Source organism: Ambystoma mexicanum, chromosome 8, assembly GCF_040938575.1.
Source record: "Ambystoma mexicanum isolate Mex_15411 chromosome 8, UKY_AmexF1_1, whole genome shotgun sequence".
Classification (NCBI taxonomy): domain Eukaryota; kingdom Metazoa; phylum Chordata; class Amphibia; order Caudata; family Ambystomatidae; genus Ambystoma; species Ambystoma mexicanum.
The window spans coordinates 158266864-158289613 of record NC_090929.1 but is presented as its reverse complement, the minus strand read 5'-3'; the positions used below and the strand labels follow the sequence as shown (position 1 = coordinate 158289613).

The 22750-nt window shown below is 46.0% G+C and overlaps 1 protein-coding gene across 5 annotated transcripts in view; it reads right to left on the bottom strand.

The window, feature by feature from the left end:
• KCNT1 (potassium sodium-activated channel subfamily T member 1) overlaps positions 1 to 22750 on the bottom strand; it is a 2308650-nt gene that overhangs the window by 2004841 nt on the left and 281059 nt on the right. The window lies entirely within an intron of this gene.

Below are 22750 nucleotides of genomic sequence, written 5' to 3'. Positions count from 1 at the left end.
CTGGAGTCGATACCCACAGATTTGGGTGCCAATACAGATGCGCGCATGGATCACTTCCTCAGGCAGTCGCTCCCTCACAACATATTTGACAGCAGGATCAGGCAGCATGCACAGAGGCATTTCCGGTCAAGTTTTGTACCCTGATGCATAGGAGCATGCACGCAGGGAACAGGTTGTATTCTTTTTTACCACTCAGTCCCACTGCTGCCATGCACAACACGTTAAATTCACCTACAGATAAGTAATGCGAATCCTACTGGCTTTGTCAATGCTTGTTTCTATTTACATTCCTCTGGCTCCCAGTATTGCTAAAGGTCCCGTTGCAGACTGGGCAGATGTTTGTGTAGCAGAATCCTTTTGGGGGCGTTTGCCGGTCCCACCAATTGAACTAGCCCAAAGCCACCCAATTACAGCATTGACACTCTTTTTTTGAAAATAAAGGGGTACCTGAAATACTCTATGGTCCTCCAGGTGAGAGTAATCCTATCCTCCCCAGAGTAAACCTCGGGAGGATAGCTCAGGGGCAAAGTGCTCGCCTTGGAAGCAAGACGACTCGGAGCAAGACAGGTTTGATTCCCGGGTCCGTGCTTAGAAACCTCTGGGTATTAAGCGTGTTATAAATAACCCATCATACCATATAAGCACAATAGACCGTTAGATAGAGGACAGCAAACTACTACTCACGTACTGTTTTCATGTGACACTTTTATTTCATCATGCAATTTGCAGTGCAAAAAACAAAATAGGTTTTTCTCACATCTTATGTTAAATGACATGCTCCCTTTTGATTCCTCCATCACTCACACGCACTCATCCATTCACACAAGAACCCTATTTCTCTATGTTAATACATGGGTTTCTTTATACATATAACCATCTGACACAAAATATTTACAAATTATATTAACACCCTTCTCCAGTACAGTTGTGTCTATCTGTGTCACCCACGGACAATGTTTTGGTCGACATGTGTTTCGGTCGGTTATATTAGGCTTTCAATTTGCAGCCCTATGTTGACCCAACCTTCATCAGGACGGAAGCTATGTGCACACTATGCCTGGCTTCTAGGAAGATGGAGTGGGAGACAACATCTCCAAATAAAAATCTTGGGGGTAGTACAACACATTTGGGCCAATGTCTCGAAACTGCAAAGCCAGTGAAATCTCTTCTGGCCTGCACAGCTGAATGTAACCGCAGCTAAATATGGCACAGTCTTCCAGTTGCAGTGATCTGCAGAGTATCGGTGTGTATTCCTGTTTAGTCCATGATTCCAGGAGTCTCAGCTTCCTGCTACTTCTCATCATCTTGGCGCGCCATAGCGCATTTGCCAGCTGAAATTTCTAGTAGAAATCAGGAGACGTCTCAAAATTCGTCTGTCACCAATGCTCCCAGTGTGAAGATGTAGCGCTGGGGAGACCAAATCTCTTGTGCTTGTTGGGACTCTGCTTAGACTCTGAAAATCGCAATCCGAATTGCGGGCGTTTCATAACCCAATTGCAGCATTAACACTCTGCCAGTGGTAACAGGAGTGGATTTACAGAAACTGTTCTTCCATCCATGCCCGTCATCTTTCTGATGGTGGAATTGGATGTTGTACAGTAGTGGTTCCTGCCCCACAGTCTGGTTTGTAATGCACAAAAGGGTCAATTCTAATACTTCTCTGCGTTACATGAGAAAGTGGCAGGAGGTGGGCATTAGAGATGCACACTTGTTCACCCTCATCCAATGGCCCCAAAGATTTTGTTTTCCTCTGTATTGAAGGAAAGCATGTGTGCTTCACTTCCCGACATATTAGGAAAGAAATGGTTTAAAACCATTGCAGTGAGTTTGTTTGTCCGTACACCTCCTTGGTGGGGGTACAAATTAGCCGATGTTCAAGTTGAAATGTATTGCTGGTGTTGTTCCCCTGGTAGACCATCAGAGGTTTACCAGTGTTCGAAGTGAGCTGTGAGAAGGGAGCGGTGAGAAGGGAACAGTAGGAGCGGTGTTCCACTACTCTTATTTTTTGCCGTTAACCATTCCTCTACTTTTTACTGCCATATTCACCATTCTATATAGAGAATTTGCCCATTCATGTCCCTGTGCAGGTGTAAAGTTGTAAGAGGAACCTTGGTTACTAGTCACTTAGACTATTGCAATGCCCCGGCCGCAGCACCTTGTCACATGTTGCACTAGGCTTCCGCCCACACTCTCCCTTGCCCAGACCACAGTTCCACTACTTTTTTCAGTACACTTCTAACACTGGTAGTTACCTCCATTCCTGAAATATGGTGAATGCAAAAGGGAAAAAGGGCTATTGTTGCATTATTTCCAAAAGCTGTAATGAGGCTGTAAATCATGAGCTGTTTGCGGAAGCATATTCTTAATGAATGTGCAACATGTTTGTCCACTTCCGTTGAACTTTCTTTGTATACCGGACTTTGTACGGTACCGCTCTGTCCCTTTATTTTGGCAGAGCTGAGCAATCAGCCCTAAGATAAATGAGAGTGTTATTGATCATTGATCAAGCTATTTACCAGTGCAAAAGCAAAAATTCCAAAATGAGCCATTGTTGTTGCACATTTCCAGCCTTCTGGACCTATCACATGCTGTCAAATAAGAATGGCGCATAATTAGCACTTTGCTTACATTCACCGCAATTAAAGTGCAGCTAAAGATCCCCGTAGGACGCTGGGCTGTGTCCACGTAGAGCCAATGTTGTGCAGTTGCTGATCTTGGAACTGTTTCTAGCCAGAATCACAATAAGCCTCATTAAGGCCTCATTACAACTACAGAGGTAATGGTAAAACAGGCAGTATTTCACCAATAGCACCCACCTCATTGCACCTATAATTCTCGAAGGATGTGTGTGCAGTGAGGCACCCCCTCTTGTGAAGCTGTGCAAGGTTCTCAAGCCCAGCTAGGCTCCACGAAAATGAGGAGCACGCCCCAATGTAGTGACAGGTGTCACACCCGTTCTTACCTCACGTTAACATACGCCGGCTGTCCTAATGAGTGTAGATGATTTATGATTATGTTATGTTATGCTGATTTATACAGTGCACCGCTACCACCCAGGGGCAGTCTCCCGGCGCTTATCATGAACACGTTAATGTTAAGGCGCGTGGAAGTAAAAATGAATGAAATGAGCACCAAGCCCAATGTGCATTATGTACTTAGTGGTTCAAGCATACGATATAGAGCACATCCAGGTAAAAATAACAGTCTTTGAGCCACCTGTCCAACCCTGGCCCTCAATGCTTGTATCTGTAATGTCAAACTACAGTATTGCTTGTAATTGCAGGGCCTCATGGCTTGCGTCTGCTATGCTGGGTGTTGTGGGTGAGGGGTAGCAACAGAGGACTCACCTTCAGACATGCTGGGATGGGGTAGCAATAGAGGACGCACCTTCGGACATAGTGGGATGGGGTAGCAACAGAGGACTCACCTTCAGACATGCTGGGGTGGGGTAGCAGCAGAAGACTCACCTTTGGACATGCTGGGATAGGGTAGCAACAGAGGACTCACCTTCAGACCTGCTGGGGTGGGGTAGCAAGAGAGGACTCACCTTCGGACATGCTGGGATGGGGTAGCAACAGAGGACTCTCCTTCGGACCTGCTGGGTTGGGGTAGCAACAGAGGACTCACCTTCAGACATACTGGGATGGGGTAGCAACATAGGACTCACCTTCGGACATGGTGGGATGGGGTAGCAACAGAGGACTCACTTTCAGACATGGTGGGGTGGGTTAGCAACAGAGGACTCACCTTCGGACATGCTGGGATGGGGTAGCAACAGAGGACTCACCTTCAGACCTGCTGGGGTGGGGTAGCAAGAGAGGACTCACCTTCGGTCATGCTGGGATGGGGTAGAAACAGAGGACTCACCTTCAGACCTGCTGGGGTGGGGTAGCAAGAGAGGACTCACCTTCAGACATGCTGGGATGGGGTAGCAACATAGGACTCACCTTCAGACATGGTGGGATGGGGTAGCAACAGAGGACTCACCTTCAGACATGCTGGGATGGGGTAGCAACATAGGACTCACCTTCAGACAAGGTGGGATGGGGTAGCAACAGAGGACACACCATCCCAGAAACATAGGACTCACCGTCAGACATGGTGGGATGGGGTAGCAACAGATGACTCACGTTCAGACATGGTGGGATGGGGTAGCAACAGAGGACTCACCTTCAGACCTGCTAGGGTGGGGTATGTGGGATGTTTTTATTCATGCATCCAAGCCCTACCTCAAAACTGTGCAGTACTGACATGGAAAACATCATGATGGCCAGAGCTTCCCAGAAAATGCACAGGGAATTGCATGAAGAATAGGCTGCCACCCATTTTTGCCGATGTTATGGTCACAGAAGGACACTGCCTAAAACCACCATTGGACCACCCACACCGTAGTCTGAAACCATTGGGAATGGCAATGCTGATTGCCAAAAGCAACCTAGAATTGTGGGGAATTCATTTTCTTGAATCCCAAAAAGGGGTGCAGTACCAGTACTCACCACTATCAGAAAGCCGGCGTTTTAAAACCACCAGATTTTGTTTAAAACTGAATAAATGAACCCAAGGCAGGCCAAAGAAAGACTTACTGAGAGGTGGATACAATCTAAAGTTATATTCTGAAGTGACTTGAAGGTTTATAACAAGACTGGCTGAGCTGTGGATTTCAGCAGTTTAAGTAAATTTGGACTGAAAGACACTAAACATATAAATGTTTAAAAGAAATGAGTGACCTAATGTTGAGTGTCACATAGGTTGCAATTGTTTAATGTCATAGTTTTGAACTTAGAATCAGCATTCTAGATGCATATGTAAACATTGTCTTGACTTAAACTGGGTAACAAAAAGTGACATTAGCTGGGGCCTGGCTTAAGGAACTGAATTCTGCCCACCAGCTACCCCCGACAGGAGTTGAGACTTGCACAACAGCTGTGTTCCCAGGCCTAGCTGCCCTTTTGCTGCTCCCACCAAAAGGGATATGACACTTCCCTGATTGAATTACCTGGGTTCTGCAGGAAATTGAACAAAGCCCTGTCCTGACTCAGGCAAATGTTTTATTATGGGGGCCGTAAAAAGTGGCTTCCTCCTGGAAGTAAAGGGGAGGAGCACTGCCTGTGAGAGCAAGCTGGCTTGGCAGAACTGGAAAAACCAGAAATTCAACCTTGTGCTGGGGGGAAACCACACCCCTGTAGCCAGAATATGGTTTTAGAAAAAGATGAATAACTCATAGTACGGACTTGTCATAATTATTTAAATGATACCATAATTCTTGTGATTTTTCTGCCCACATTTTAAGAGGTTTTTAGAACCGGTGGCATGATCTGGGGGCAAGCTAGCAGTCAAGAGGGTATTACTTAAAATGTATGCATGTTAAAAATCTGACACTTCATCAATTAATGTCCATACTCCTTGCGCACATGTGTGTAAATTTGGGGTAATGTCCGATATTGCGAAACCAGTTAAAAAGTGCAAATGTCGCCATTTCTGAATGCAAGCTCCCAGGAAGAGCAGATTTGGACAGGGTATACCTCCTGTGATCTGTGATGGGTGCATGTAATTTTAAACAAATGTGTACCTGTGCAAATATGTCTTTTGGGTCAAAATATAGATTGTGTGTAATTTGACAGGGGTGGGTTCTCTGTACCATAAACAGACCTCATCATGATGACACTTCATTTCATTCCCCCAATCAAGGGGAAGAGGATGAAGTGGCCAATGACAAGTGGAGAGGGGTAGAGCCTAGTGATGCTGCACACACACCCATTTTCAAAACACATAAAAGCAGACAGTCAGGACAGATAGGGACCTTCAAACCCATTTGCTGCGGGACGCTCTGCCGGGAAAATCCATGCTTTACCTCCATCAACCTTCAGAGGAGAGCCAACCTACAGACTTCAATCTATCCACATCCAGAGATCCAGACTTCAAATCTATCAAATTTCCAGAACCAGAGGCAGAGCAGAGCTGACCCAGACCACTGTTAGCAGAACCAGAGAGCTGACCCAGATCACTGTGAGGTGCAGAGACCAGACCAGAGTCCAGTCTAAAACCTGACCAGATCCGTGGCGAGGCCATTTATTTCAGAAATATATTGTGAGTACCTAGCAAGACTGTGCAGAACCAATCTCTTAGTTAAAATAATATAATTCAATCTATTTTAATCTAAGTAGAACTGCCTGCTAACTGTCACCTGTCATTTTCTAGTTGCTAGCTGTCACTTGTCTTTTTGAACTTTAAAATTTCAAATCTGAAAAACGACCTTTACCATATCGCTCATATCTCCGTGACCGTTTGTCTTAGAGACTTGCAGTAAGTTTCATCTGGAAGCTGAGATCCTAGGCTGTCCTAGGACCCCAAAACGATAGTGCTAGTCCTTGTAGTTCCTCTGTAATCGTGAAAATCGCACTCGCGAATTTTACCGCGATTTGCAAATTTCTCCACGTGTGAAAACAGAAGATTCTTTGCTTTCAGTTGCCAAAAATTCGTTTAACCTGCTAGTTACTCCTAGATCCTTGCTAAAGTGAGCCTGGACTAATATTAACTAGATACCACTCACCCTGAACCTCTAGAGGGAATTAAAAGCATTTTAGCATATTTTTCACTTCATTGCCAGCACATATAAAAGCATTTTGGGCCTGTGTTTCCAACTTCTGTAGTCTAAGCTTGCTGGGGTGAACTGAATTACATTTGATTTCATTTCTGAGAACTGTGTGCTTCCTTCCATTTCCTTGCATTGCATAAAGGGGGGAGGGGATTGCCAGAGAAAAGTGATTACATTGTTTTGTTGAAATCATATTGAGTATTTTCTGTATTGCATTTTCATTCAACATTACATCCATCTGAACTTATATAAAGCATTCTCTACCACCTTCTTCTTCTGTTCCTATTCACAAGTGTGCTAGTGCCAGATTCTCCGTTGTTAATCTTTATCATATCAGATTAAGTGTGATATTCAATTATTAATTTATTATAAAGTGTGATATATATATTGACTGTTTAAATTATCAAATAAACCTTTAAACTTGCAAAACAGAACTACTTCTTGGCTCAGTGGGGTCAGGGGGATTCCAAGAGAGGGGTGTTATATAGAGGTAGTCATCCAGAACGCATGAACTGGACATAAAGATATATCAATAAGGGTTTCCATTCAGTATCCCAGACTAGGCATTGACTTAGCTGTAGTGTTCAATTGAATCCTCTTACAAATTGGGGGCTCGAGCAGGATGTTTGGGTTAGATCTACCATTTGTGCAGATTAATACAGTGTGCCAGCTGACCAGATACACATATCCGGTCGGATCACCACGCTGTGTTACGCTGTAGAGCACTCCTCAAAGGAACGCTCTAAGGAAAAGGTCTGTTTTGCAAAAATAAAATACAAACTTCTGTAAGTCAGGACAGAGACCAATCTCTAGAATGACGACCTTAGTAGACATGAAAATAGCCAGAGAGCACTTCTTACATAAGTTATTTGTGAGAGGTGAGTGGACTCACCAGGACCGCATGGTCTGGTTGCAAGCAATCGCACCCCAGATCACGGAAACAGGGTCAGATACATGAAGAGATAAGGGTCCCTTACATGTGGCCCTGAGTGAACTATACATGGCTCCTAAAGCTAAGGATGAACAAGACAAGATGGTTAGGATAGCGGCATACCTGTACCTATATATGGGAGACATGCAGGATGAATGTACTGAAAGCCAAAATCTGGCGAATAAGCGACAGATGGCGTTAGAGAAGGTCCAATCTGACCTGGTCTCTTCTGAGCAGAGGCTGCAGGGGAGCCAGGAGTCAGAAAATGAGAGTAGACAGCACATCATTAAAATAAAAAGGGATATGGACATCCTGCAACAGGAAAAGGCTGACCAGGATACCAGATTTCTGGCTTTGCAGAAGGAACGCCAAGACAGTTTGGGCTCCCTACTGCAGAGCCAGAAAAAGCTGGAGCAACAGATCAATTTCAACAGGGCATGCACAGAGCAGGTAGCCACCCTGCAAATCCAACTAGACAGAGAGAAAGAGGAGAGCAATAAAGTGATTCTGAAAGACCTGGATACCCAGGCAGAGTTTGATCAGGAGCGACAGAAAGCTGGTGCCTTCCAAAGGCAAAGGGACGACCTGGCGGCACAGATGCAGGCTCTTAGTCAGGAAAGGGATACCTCAGGCCAGGAAGTCTGCCACTTAAAAAGGAAAATGGAAGAAAATCACCTGGCCCTCCAGGGACTGGGTGACCTCCAAAAGAACACCAGAACTTGTTAGAGCACACCAGGAAGGTGGAGGATGCTCTGGCAAGAAAGGAGCAGGCCAATAGCGACACAGCTCAGGAGGTAACCCTCCTGCAGCAAAGACTGGCCCAGTGCTCCAGGACCAATCAGGAAACGCAGAGAGAGAATGAGGCTCTCTGCCAGCACAATGATAGGCTCCAACAACAGGTAGCGATGCAGGAGAGACTGATAGAGTCTAGTAAGGCCTTAACTGAGGAACTGAAGGCGCAGGCTCTTGCATTGCAACAGGGAGCAGGGGCGGATAGAGATGAGGTTCGCTGGGAAAGAGAAACTCCTGAGCATAACCCCAGGAGCACTAGTACCAGAGGCCTTTATTTCTCTCAGTCCCTGGACTCTGCCACCCCCATGTCCCCTGGCGCATATGAGCACAGGGCCACAGTGATGGCAGATTACTATCCAGCCAGAAGCATGGGGCTCATAGGCCATTACCACCCAGGAATGGAGGGGCGGGCATCCGGATATGGGCACCCAAGCACAGTGCAATTTGGTGGGGAACCCCAGGAGAGTAGGCCCATAAAGGGCATCCTGAAAACCTCTGCCCAGTTAGGTCAGTGGGGGGGGTACCCATCAAATCCTGGCAGCAAGGAGGGATCTGAAGACTCCTCTGAGCGGTACAGGACACAGGAGACCAGGTCCCCACATTCTGCCAGCCATTCCCAGGCTCGCAGAATCCGTGAAAACCTTGAAGATCAGACAGGAACCTCTGGGAGCAGTGCCTCTGAGTCAGAGGACGCGAATGGACAAGGGTTACCCGAACCAAAAAGGCCAATAAGGCAAAAAGGGCCTTGATTAAGGACCCATTGAAACAGATTAAGGCAATCAGGAGTGTCATCACACCTTATCATAAGAATGCCAAGTACTCTGTTTGGGAACACTTGGAGCTCTATGAGCAAATGATGGAGACTTTTCATTTGAAGGACAGCCAAAGCTGTATCCAATATGTAAAGTGGACATTCTCCCCAGAGTACTCCAGTTTCTTTGCAGGGCTGGAGGACCAAAATCATTCCAGGTGGTCCACCTATAGGGCGGCCATATTAAAACATTTTTCTGTTCACAGAAATCCCCAAGAGGCTCGCAAGGCAGCCTACGATTTACAATGTGGGGAGGATCAGACCCCACAAGAATTTGTGCAGGAGTTAAAGCGTGCTTTTGCACAGACCACAAGAAGGGTGCACACGGATAGCAGAGAATTTATTAATACGTTTTTCCATGCCTTGCCCAAATATATAATGACCCAGCTCGTGAGGGATTTTCACGAGAAAAGATCTTTAGACTGGGTCATTGAAAAGGCGACCCGGATCTATGAGGTGCATAAACCAGTGGAAAACAAAAACCAGCCAAAAAATCCCAAAACCAACAGCACCCCTGCTGCTGCCAAGGTGGCAGAGGTAAAGGTCACCCCCGTTTTGGATTTGGAGATGGGGGGCCTAAAAACCTACCTGCAGCTAATAATGCTAGGCCCAGAAGGTCCTCGGGCCAGTCACAAACAGGGAGTCAAGGAGGTAGTCCCACAAATGGGGTCCCTCGCTCTCCTGACTATGTAAGTCCCCGTTACAAGGGTAATCGACCCATCCTGGGTTATGTGTGGACTCCTCCAGCCCAAGGGGGGGGATCCAGCCAAGCACCTAACCCAGGGAACTTCCCTCCTAACTTCCCACCGGAGGGCAGAAATTCTCCAAACCCTGGGCAGAACTTCTTCCCCAGGTATCCACCCAACTTCCAGCCCCAAAATCCTCCACCCTTCTTTCCCCAATTCCCTGAGCCCAGACAACCGAATCTGGGAGAGGGGAGGCCAAGGGTGGAGGGGTATCCAAATCTTCCCAACCAGGGGTACTACCAAAGAAGGGATAGCTACCCTTCCCGGGATCAGCCCAGGGGAGAAAACAGGGCACCGTATCAGCCTGAGCGGGTTTCCCAGTTAGAGCGCCAGGTTCAAAACATGGCGCGGGATCTGGGTCACATACTGAGGGCTCAGCAGAACCCTCAGATCGGCATGCCGGCGCAGCACGCACCCAACTCTGGACCTGGTGCCCCAGAACAATCACGGGGGCAGCACCCCGATAACTCACCGGTTCCCAGGGAGGAGGCACAAAGGGAAGGGGGGTGTAAAGCCTTAGAGGAAGCTTCCTTCCTCACTTGTAAACAGCCCCTGGAAACCCAGGAACCGTAAACAAAATCTCTTGCCCCTGAAAGTCTGCCTCCTAAGGAGCAGAGGGGGGGTAGGAGAAACAAGAGACCCAAACAGACTCAGTTTGAGGAGGAGGTACAGATCCTCCAATTTGAGGGAGAGGGATCCTCAGAGGATCCTGGGAAAAGGATCTTCTCCTTCAGAGAGGGGGGAACTCCTCCCAAAGAAAAATGGGTCCCTAGGGATGCAAATCCAGACTGGGGAGACGTGGAGACTGAGCTACCGCCGCCCACCATCTCATCCCAGAACCAACAGCAAGAAAATCCCCTGGTTCAAACCCATCCTGGTGACTGCCTCCAAAAAGGGGGGGGCGGCCCGGAACCGGAGCCAGGGGAACCCACAATGGCTCTGATCTCCAGTTGCCAATTTTTTCTTTCAGATTCCCAAGGCTCTCCACAGAAGTCTGCCCAAATTTCTTTTCTTGAAATGTCCAAAACCAGAAAGTTAGCCCGCCAGTTGTCCAAAAATGTGCATTATCTGTGCCCCCTTGAGGAGAAGGAGGGAAGATATTATGCCCCGGTACAAGTACAGGGGCAGGGTACAATTTTGGCACTGGTGGACACTGGATCTCAAGCTACCCTTCTGTCCAGAAGGGCCTTTGACGAACTGAATGCAGGAAGGGGAGAGAATTACCAAATTCCTCTCACCTCTCTTCCTTGACAACTGCAGAACTTTGACGGGAAGGAAATTCCCGTTGAGGGGACTGCAGACTTGGACATTAAAATTGGGCGACACAAGTTGAAACACCCGGTCATAGTTGTGACTCCAGAGGGCACCCCTTGTTTACTAGGGAACGACCTCCTGAGAAGGTTGTCACCCCTAATAGATTGTGTAAACAAGGTCCTCTGGACCCAGACTAGCCGACCAATAAAATTAAAACAGAGTGTCAACCATGTTAGTTTAAACGGCACCTGCCACATGGTTGAACAAAAATCTGACCAAGTAGGATTTCACTTCCAGAATAGCCAAATTCCTGACGTGACAGTATTAGCAGTAGGACAACAGACTGGTGATGGAGGGTCCTCTCTATTTCTGAAAATCAACCTTCCTTCCAGTCTAAAGTGGTACTCCACGCTGGAAGGAAACACTCTGAGATTCTATACTAATCCACAATCAGAAACTCCCACTCCTATAGTCCAGAAAGATGTGAAATCAGCTCAGAGCCTGGCTGATATTCAGCAAATTGGAGAGCAGTTGTTCATCCCTGTTCAGTTAAATGATGGGAAGGACTCTGTTCTCGCTCGAGTGTGTGTGAACAACGGTAAGAGCTTCATCAGCGAAGCCATGTTCCGCCAACTCCCAAAAGATCCAGCCATTCCCACATTCAAACGGATAGACAAATGGGAAATGGACCTGGAAGCACCCAATTCCAAACATCTCCTGCCAAGCAGGTGTATGCTCAAAATCTCCATTGGCAACAAGAGCATAGTCCATAATTGTTGGGTCGTGCGAGACGTCACTGCCGCCTTTTACTTAGGCAGTGACATTCTCAATCGCTTTGCCATTAGTTTGGACCTAATAAACTTCAAAGCTTGGTCCCGATTAGCGGATAATCCCATGGGCTTTGATGATCCAGAAAAAGCATTTAGGTCAGCTCAATTGCTACCTTATGCAGTTGAAATTCAGATCAAAGAGGAAGTCACCATCCCAGAAAGGACCCGACAATTCTCCTTGGAAGTGAAAGTTAAAAGAGGACAACATTTGAAAAACCCTGATGCTTACATACATCTAAACGCTTCTCTCCAACAGCAAGGGTTGGGGGTAAACCCAACTCCATTAGTCAACATAGAACATGACACCATTCCAATAGAGGTGGATAACAGCGACTTAAAGAGTATTACTCTAGCCGCAGGCACCATTATTGGAATGGCGGTTGATGACCGACATTTTTCCATAGATTTAGGTAATGAACTGTTAGGGCCAATCCCCAAGGACTGCTTTGACAGTGACAGTGATGACAATATGACACCAGACAGGATCTTTACCCGGCATGGGGGGAACTTCCTGGTGTACACTTCTTGCCCTTATGGTAAGGAAGATGTGACTTGTGACTTCAGGAGGTATGAGGTGATTTTCCAGGTCCATGAGGGCTGCCTTTCCCACCTGAAGCCTCCAGTCCAAATCAGCACTCTGACCAGGGACTTCTCCACCCAGCTGGAGGAGGCCGCTGAGATAGCCAAACCAGAAGTCTTTCCGGGCTTCAGGCAGATGGTGGAAGAGAGAGTCAACCTAGCTGATGCCTGTGTGACTCTGGAACAGAAGCAAAAGTTGAAACAAGTCTTCGTGGATTTCCAAGATCTCTTTGCGGTAGACTCATATGACTGTGGTCGCACCGACATCCACAAAACAACAATCCCCACGGACCCTGGCATGACTCCTGTGTTTGTGAAGCAATATCGCTTGCCTCTCGCATCAATGGAGTCCCTTAGTGAAATAATTAAGAACCTTGAGTCCAGGGGAATAATCCGTCCCGTCCACAGCACCTTCAATAATCCGGTGCTGGGAATATTGAAGCCCAACGGCCAGTGGAGACTCTGCGCCGACCTCAGGGAGCTCAACAAACGGGTCCATACTTCCCGATGGCCTCTGCCCTACATTGACCAAGGGCTGGCCCAGATTCAGGGGTCACAGGTATTCACTGCAATAGACCTGACCAATGGATACTGGACTGTGCCTGTCAGTAGGGAGGACCAATACAAGCTGGCTTTTACCTTTGGGGGCCAGCAATACACATGGACCCGGACTCCCTTCGGATACCTCAACTCCGGCAATGAATTCAACATTTTCCTACATAAGGCCATGCCCGACCTGGGTGCGAGGGGTAACCTGGCTTGTGTAGATGATGTCCTCATCAAAAGTTCAACTGGGGAGGAACACATAGCGGAGATCCGTTATGTTCAGACCCAGTTGAGGGCCCCCGGAGCAAAACTTTCCTTTCAGAAAGCACAGTGGTGTAGAACCCGTGTTAATTTCTTGGGGCATGAGATTACTCCTCAGGGTCTCTGTCCCCAGGAAAAGAAAGTGGAAGCACTTTAAAAACTGAAAGACCCCACAACTCTGCGGGAATTAAGGAGCCTCCCTGGACTGACTAATTACAGCAGAAAGTTCATTGAGGGCTACGCAGAGATCACCAGACCCCTGATTCATCTCCTGAAGGGGGGGGTCAAGTGGGAATGGGGTCCAGAACAATCCGAGGCAGTAAGACAACTCAAAAGAAGCCTCTCACAAGCGCCTTGCCTAGCTTACCCCGTCAGAAACAAGGAGTTCTTCCTGGAGACGGGGTTCTCTAATAAGTGCTTGACAGCAGTATTATACCAAAAGCATGACAAGGTCAATAAAGTAATCTCCTATGCGAGCAAAACTTTATCCTCTGTGGAGGAAAAATTCAACGATTGCGAGAAGGCACTCCTGGCAACGGTGTGGGCATTGAAGAATTACCGCCCGTTTATCCAGGGGGAACACATCATAGTGGAGACTCCACACCAGCCTCTGCAATATCTCCAAAGTGATAGAATCTGGCCCGGAAATGTGAGTAATTCCCGAATTACTTCCTGGATTCTATCAATGCAAGGCTTTCCTGTGGAGGTCAGATATGGCCAAAACAAGAAGAGTCCCCTCGCGCAAGGTCTGGCTGACTTGCATGATTGTGCCAGAGAAAACTGTCTCGAGGACGAAAGTCTAAAAATCAAGGACAACACGGAGGCATACCTTAATTCCCCACACAAAGTCTTTGAAGAGGACAAGTGTGAGGGAATGCCCACTGTCTATGTGGATGGATGCTCGTACCATGTTGACAACGACGGGGAGAAAGAACTGGTGGCTGGCGTAGGGAATGCATGGGTGAAGGAGTTCGCAGAACCCTCCGCTGGGTACAAAATTGGTCCCCGAAGTAGTCAGGTGGCAGAATTGATGGCTGTGCATCAGGCCATCCTCACTGCTGTCCAGCATCAACTCCGCGAACTGGTCATAATCACAGATTCGGATTATGTACGGAACGGGTTCGGGGAGCACCTGGTTAATTGGAAAACCAGAGGCATGTTATGTGCTAACAACAAACCCTTGAAACATGGGAAGTTGATCCAAAACATTGATGATCTGGTCACCTCGAATGAGATGACCATCTATTGGAAAAAGATCAAGGGTCATTCCAAAGTAGAGGGACCAGACAAAACTGGAAATGACTTAGCTGATCAGCTGGCCAAAACCGGGGCCATCCAAGGGGATCTAATTGAGATTGAGTCCCTGTTGGGGGAAATCCAGGTCACTGCTATCACTAGGTCCCAGACAAATGCTCACAATGACCTTTCAATTGCCCAATGGAGCAAGGAGACCCCTGATGCTGATTTGATTACAGCTCAGAAGGAGGATCCAATTATTGGTAAGTTTTACCAACACCTTGAGGACCCTGAGAACTTTCCCCTGACGGATACCGATTACATTGGGAAAGAGGACCTAAGAGTGTTAATGAAATGTCCAAAAATGTTCCGAATCCAAGACGGTTTGCTGGTAAGGAAATCCAAAGCTGGCCACCATCAGTGGGTGGTTCATACCTCATTCCGAAACCTGATGTTAAGTCACGTCCATGATGCGGCCACCGCCGGTCATAGGGGGTTTCACACAACACTGGAAATCTTAAGAGAGGTTGCATACTGGCCACACATGGGGCAGGACCTTGACCAATACTTGAAGGGGTGTCTTGTGTGTGCGCAATTTCAGCCGACGTCCCTCACACACCGCGCGCCTCTCCAAAAGCGGAGGATGACACTGCCATGGTCAGATTTACAAATCGACTTTGTAGGCCCCGTGATTCGCTCTGCTAGGGGGAATAAGTACATGTTGACTGTGACATGCTTGTTTACCAAGTGGGTGGAATGTCTCCCAGCCCCAAATTGCAAGGCAGAAACTGCAGCTACCCTGATGATTAACCACATCTTTTCCCGTTTCGGTCTACCTCAAAGGATTGAGTCAGACAGGGGTAGCCACTTCACCAGTGAAGTAATGACAAAGATGTGGGAGATACTGGGGGTCAAAAGGAAGTTGCATATTGCTTACAGGCCAGCTTCTTCTGGGGCAGTAGAGAGATATAACCGAACCATTGTGAGCATATTAAAGAAGTTTGTGGCACGTTCTGGGCCAAGTTGGGATATCCGATTACCTCTGGTCCTAATGGCCATCAGATCTACCCCTTCATCTGCAACCAAAATGTCACCATTTGAGTTAATGACTGGGCGCAAGATGGTGCTTCCTCAGCATTTGCTCTACAGGACCCAAGAGCAGACACTAATAAATGCCTCCACAACTCATGAGTATGTGGAGAATTTAAGGAAACACCTTCAACATGCTTTTGCTTATGCTCAGAGGAATCTAGAAAGATCAGCTGATAGCATGAAGACCCACTATGACCTGAAGACTTCCAGGAAGGAATATCAGGTGGGGGACCGGGTCTATCTATACAATTTCCAAAGGAACCAGGCCAAACAGCGAAAATTTTTGCCTACATGGAAGGGACCCTTTTGATTATAGACAAAATCTCCCCTGTGGCCTATAAGATCCGCATCCCCAAAGGCGGTTTGGCAGAGGGGGAAGACAAGTGGGTCCACATAAACCAGTTGAAGTGTTGCCATCCCAGGCACACGCTGCAACAACTGGAGGAATCCTCTGGAATCCTAGAGGGTACTGTCTCAGATTAATTCAGTTCTAACTTAAAATATCTTACATATCGCCTATCAAATTCTGAGTTTCTCAATGTGGGTGTTTTCGTTTTTGAATGCAAAAAGAAATGTGCATGTTCATATGTTTTGACTATAAATTTATATGCCACCCCACTATATCAATGGTGGGGGAAAAATGTCTATGAATAGGTATTGCCGCTCTTCCTTTGTTGTCCTAGGAGAAAGAAAACCTTGAGACTGGCCAAGGAGGACGATCCGGAGACCGGGAGCAGAGACGTAAGGGGCCCAGGGTACCGCCCAATATTCCCATCAGGACCGGCGAGGAGAACCGATCGATCCGACCGGATGGAGGAAAAGATGCTGAACTGTGCCATCTATTGGAAGAAGAAGCGGAAACATCCCAGGTCTTGCGAGTCCCATCAGTGAAACAGAATGGCCATCGCAAGAGGGGGGCTTGTGGGATGTTTTTATCCATGCATCCAAGCCCTACCGCAAAACTGTGCAGTACTGACATGGAAAACATCATGATGGCCAGAGCTTCCCAGAAAATGCACAGGGAAGTGCATGAAGAATAGGTTGCCACCCATTTTTGCCGATGTTATGGGCACAGAAGGACACTGCCTAAAACCACCATTGGACTACCCACACCGTAGTCTGAAACCATTGGGAATGGCAATGCTGATTGCCAAAAGCAACCTAGAATTGTGGGGAATTCATTTTCTTAAATCCCAAAAAGGGGTGCAGTACCAGTACTCACCACTATCAGAAAGCCGGCGTTTTATAACCACCAGATTTTGTTTAAAACTGAATAAATGAACCCAAGGCAGGCCAAAGAAAGACTTACTGAGAGGTGGATACAATCTAAAGTTATATTCTGAAGTGACTTGAAGGTTTATAACAAGACTGGCTGAGCTGTGGATTTCAGCAGTTTAAGTAAATTTGGACTGAAAGACACTAAAAATCTAAATGTTTAAAAGAAATGAGTGACCTACTGTTGAGTGTCACATAGGTTGCAATTGTTTAAATGTCATAGTTTTGAACTTAGAATCAGCATTCTAGCTGCATATGTAAACATTGTCTTGACTTAAACTGGGTAACAAAAAGTGACATTAGCTGGGGCCTGGCTTAAGGAACTGAATTCTGCCCACCAGCTACCCCCGACAGGAGTTGAGACTTGCACAACAGCTGTGTTCCCAGGCCTAGCTGCCCTTTTGCTGCTCCCACCAAAAGGGATATGACACTTCCCTGATTGAATTACCTGGGCTCTGCAGGAAATTGAACAAAGCCCTGTCCTGACTCAGGCAAATGTTTTATTATGGGGGCCGTAAAAAGTGGCTTCCTCCTGGAAGTAAAGGGGAGGAGCACTGCCTGTGAGAGCAAGCTGGCTTGGCAGAACTGGAAAAACCAGAAATTCAACCTTGTGCTGGGGGGAAACCACACCCCTGTAACCAGAATATGGTTTTAGAAAAAGATGAATAACTCATAGTACGGACTTGTCATAATTATTTAAATGATACCATAATTCTTGTGATTTTTCTGCCCACATTTTAAGAGGTTTTTAGAACCGGTGGCATGATCTGGGGGCAAGCTAGCAGTTAAGAGGGTATTACTTAAAATGTATGCATGTTAAAAATCTGACACTTCATCAATTAATGTCCATACTCCTTGCGAACATGTGTGTAAATTTGGGGTAATGTCCGATATTGCGAAACCAGTTAAAAAGTGCAAATGTCGCCATTTCTGAATGCAAGCTCCCAGGAAGAGCAGATTTGGACAGGGTATACCTCCTGTGATCTGTGATGGGTGCATGTAATTTTAAACAAATGTGTACCTGTGCAAATATGTCTTTTGGGTCAAAATATAGATTGTGTGTAATTTGACAGGGGTGGGTTCTCTGTACCATAAACAGACCTCATCATGATGACACTTCATTTCATTCCCCCAATCAAGGGGAAGAGGATGAAGTGGCCAATGACAAGTGGAGAGGGGTAGAGCCTAGTGATGCTGCACACACACCCATTTTCAAAACACATAAAAGCAGACAGTCAGGACAGATAGGGACCTTCAAACCCATTTGCTGCGGGACGCTCTGCCGGGAAAATCCATACTTTACCTCCATCAACCTTCAGAGAGCCAACCTAGAGACTTCAATCTATCCACATCCAGAGATCCAGACTTCAAATCTATCAAATTTCCAGAACCAGAGGCAGAGCAGAGCTGACCCAGACCACTGTTAGCAGAACCAGAGAGCTGACCCAGATCACTGTGAAGTGCAGAGACCAGACCAGAGTCCAGTCTAAAACCTGACCAGATCCGTGGCGAGGCCATTTATTTCAGAAATATATTGTGAGTACCTAGCAAGACTGTGCAGAACCAATCTCTTAGTTAAAATAATATAATTCAATCTATTTTAATCTAAGTAGAACTGCCTGCTAACTGTCACCTGTCATTTTCTAGTTGCTAGCTGTCACTTGTCTTTTTGAACTTTAAAATTTCAAATCTGAAAAACGACCTTTACCATATCGCTCATATCTCCGTGACCGTTTGTCTTAGAGACTTGCAGTAACTTTCATCTGGAAGCCGAGATCCTAGGCTGTCCTAGGTCCCCAAACCGATAGTGCTAGTCCTTGTATTTCCTCTGTAATCGCGAAAAACGCACTCGCGAATTTTACCGCGATTTGCAAATTTCTCCACGTGTGAAAACAGAAGATTCTTTGCTTTCAGTTGCCAAAAATTCGTTTAACCTGCTAGTTACTCCTAGATCCTTGCTAAAGTGAGCCTGGACTAATTTTAACTAGATACCACTCACCCTGAACCTCTAGAGGGAATTAAAAGCATTTTAGCATTTTGGGCCTGTGTTTCCAACTTCTGTAGTCTAAGCTTGCTGGGGTGAACTGAATTACATTTGATTGCATTTCTGAGAACTGTGTGCTTTCCTTCCATTTCGTTGCATTGCATAAAGGGGGGAGGGGATTGCCAGAGAAAAGTGATTACATTGTTTTGTTGAAATCATATTGAGTATTTTCTGTATTGCATTTTCATTCAACATTACATCCATCTGAACTTATATAAAGCATTCTCTACCACCTTCTTCTTCTGTTCCTATTCACAAGTGTGCTAGTGCCAGATTCTCCGTTGTTAATCTTTATCATATCAGATTAAGTGTGATATTCAATTATTAATTTATTATAAAGTGTGATATATATATTGACTGTTTAAATTATCAAATAAACCTTTAAACTTGCAAAACAGAACTACTTCTTGGCTCAGTAGGGTCAGGGGGATTCCAAGAGAGGGGTGTTATATAAGGGTAGTCATCCAGAACGCATGAACTGGACATAAAGATATATCAATAAGGGTTTCCATTCAGTATCCCAGACTAGGCATTGACTTAGCTGTAGTGTTGAATTGAATCCTCTTACAGGTAGCAAGAGAGGACTCACCTTCGGACATGCTGGGATGGGGTAGCAACAGAGGACTCACCTTCAGACATGCTGGGATGGGGTAGCAACAGAGGACTCACCTTGGTGGGACGTGAAATGGCCTGGTGGAGGAAAGAAGGTCGCCTGTGGTGCATATGTAGTGTGTTAGAACTCTTCCTTTGATGTCAGGATCCCTTGTACTGAATTACACTCCCTCCATCTTCACTTGTTTATGTAAATGTTAATATCATACATTTCCCCTTTTTTTGTTTTCTTGTGTCCTGGTGACTGCGAGCAGTGTAGAGATGTGCTACTGTCATAGGCTGTCATGTGGCGTCCCCCACTGGGCATGTTTATCCCCCCTATTTTTTTTCAACATCTAAATAGTGCCCCTATGTAGAGATTTGGAAAGACTGGGATTTTTCTCTATGAATTATGCAGATGAATTTCAGTTGTCCCTGGAGCTGTCAGGAAACTACCAGGAGGATCAGGACAAGTTTAGTGACTTCTATCAAGTTAAAAAAAAAACTGGTTGACCACAAACTGGTTGTGTCTTAATGCCGGAAAGACGGAACTAATGATATATGGATCAAAGAAGACAAGGGAAAACTTAGCCCCTACCTTCTCCAGTTTTCTGGTTGAGGGTAGTCAGATATTGGTGGTCAGTAAGGTAAAAACCTAAGGCACATATTTAGAAGCCTCCTTGATTGCAGGGGCCCAAGTAGATGCCATTGTAAAAATTACCCAATACCATTTGAGAGTTCTAAGGCAGGTGGCTCCCCTGATTTAAAAAGATAATCAAGCCGAGTTGGTCAGGGCTGTTATTCTTCCACGCATAGATTACTGCAATACCTTATTGGGAGGTGCCAGTAAAGAAGACATCTTCAAATTGCAAAAAATTCAGAATGCAGCCGTCCATATTGTCTATTGCATGAAACGAAATGAACCTACCTCTTTTGCCAGGAAGGAGTTGCACTGGCTGCCAATATCAGCTAGGATTTCCTTCAAACTATTGACCTTGTGCCACAAGTGCATCTACGGACCTGCACCCAGTTATCTCAAGGAAAAGGGCTCCATATATAAGCCTCTTAGACCCTTTTATCCACCACTGCTCATCTCTTGAAAGTGGGTCGGGTCAAGAGAGTGTGTGGAAATGGATGCTAGTTTCCAGTCCTGGTGGCTTATGCATGGAACGAATTGCCCCAAGCAGTCAGAGAGGAAAATAATCACTTGGCCTTTAGAAAGTCCATCAAAAAGATACTGTTCATGTAAAGCTTCTGTCCATCAGTTCTGTTTCTTTTCTGTCTGTAAGTTAGTGCCCGGATGCCATAGTGCTTTAGCGCTATGCAAGTGTTATAACATAACATAACATAAAATGTCGGTCTTCACCACCAAAGTGTTCCCGGCGGTCACGTGTCTCTGATACTCTGTAGGCCATGTGCAGCAGTGACGGATGTCGTGCTCTGTTATAGGAAGGTCCGTGGAGCACAGATGCTGTGAGGAGCAACGCGCGGTGCTAGCGCTGTGTTCGGTATGTGGCATTACCGGCCACACGTTTCCTTTAACCTTCATTACCAATGTTATGCCTAGCGGAAACCGCAGCCAGAATGATGGACAAACGGGCCAAAGAATACCCCACACCAGCAGGTAAGGTTAGATCTTACTTTATTCCTCACTACTCTCTTCTGCCACTCCTCCTCTTTCTGTCACGTGTATCCTCTCCCAAGCAATGGACAAGGAAACAGGACAGAACACTACAGTCTCCATGTATCTACTCCCAGGTATTTACTGGGCTGGTCTTTACCATGCAGCAAAAACATCAGAGCTCTTTACATTTCTGTATCCACCCGGTCCAAACCCGCCAAGAGTCTTGTGTGGATGTCTCCTCTGCTACGGTAACCTGACGTCCCGGTTTAGCCGGGACTGTCCCGGTATTAACCCCTCCACAACTTGTGTCCTGAGGCTTTTTTCAGTTTAAAAACTCCATTCTGGGATTTGAGGGTCAAGTGGAGACTGTCTCGTTTTTTTTTTTTTGCTGTTTGTTCATTATAGTCTCTGATCCGCTCCTGGCTGGGCAGACACGACCTCAGAGAGCAGAAGAAGCAACTTTGGATGTATGTTTATTTGGAAATGTACCTGAAGGTTATCCAGTGACACGCTGCTGATGCTCATGCATGCTTACATACGAATAAAGAGCCTGTGTGCTTGAGTTAGTGCTGTTGAAGTGTGTCATGGTGTTTTAACTGCATTGCTTGAATGCAGGGTTTGTGAAGGGCATTTTAAACACAAAAAAGGGTATGGTGGATTATTTATTATCTAACATGCGTCTTGACAGATGGACACTATTTGGTGTTTCCATGCAGCGAAACATATGTGTAAAAAGTTTGCATTATGTATTTTGTCTATATGTATAAAATGCTTATCTTTGCAGGTGGGACATTTTTACAAATGAAAATACTAATGGCCCAATGGTTTGTTGCTCGTGCTCGGGCACGTATTAAAATGCAGGCACTTTGGTTTTATGGATGAAATGTACTTCCTGTTAAGTAAAGCTCTGGGCATGTGGGGGCAGTGTGAGCGTATGACATTTCAGGGAATCAAAATAGTTAACATCAGAGAAATGTCAAATAAAATGTGTCTATACCTCGGCCAGCGGTGCCTGATCAACACCGCTGGCAAGTTGTTTAAATTGATGTCAACATTTCTGCATTCTGCTCCACCGCACATGCGCATTACTATTTCTGCAGGTACAATGTGAACTTAAATATTGCTGCAGTGATGTACTAGCTGCTGTTTTATGTAGGAACATATCAATTAATCTGTTTTATGCAGGTGTGGATTGAACTCATGTTACATCATTATAATTAGTGTCCTGCTGGTCGGTAGGCGTAGGTCAGTGGCTGGGTTGTGGTCTAACCCGATATACTGTATTATTAATATTCGTGTGCTACTGCTGTGAGTAGTAGGGCATTCTTGGTGAGCCTGCGGTAGAGGCGGTGTGTCTTGTGAGTACTTATATTTTTAAGCGCCACTGGGAGGTATTTAAGTGCCATTTCGGCGGAATGAATGATAACGCAAGCGCTGTTTCTGTGCACGTAAATAAATGGTATCCTAGTCTTATGCAAGCACGCAGAATATTCCATCTTATTTATACGCCTTCACAGGAGTAATTAACCTGTGCCTGTGCACC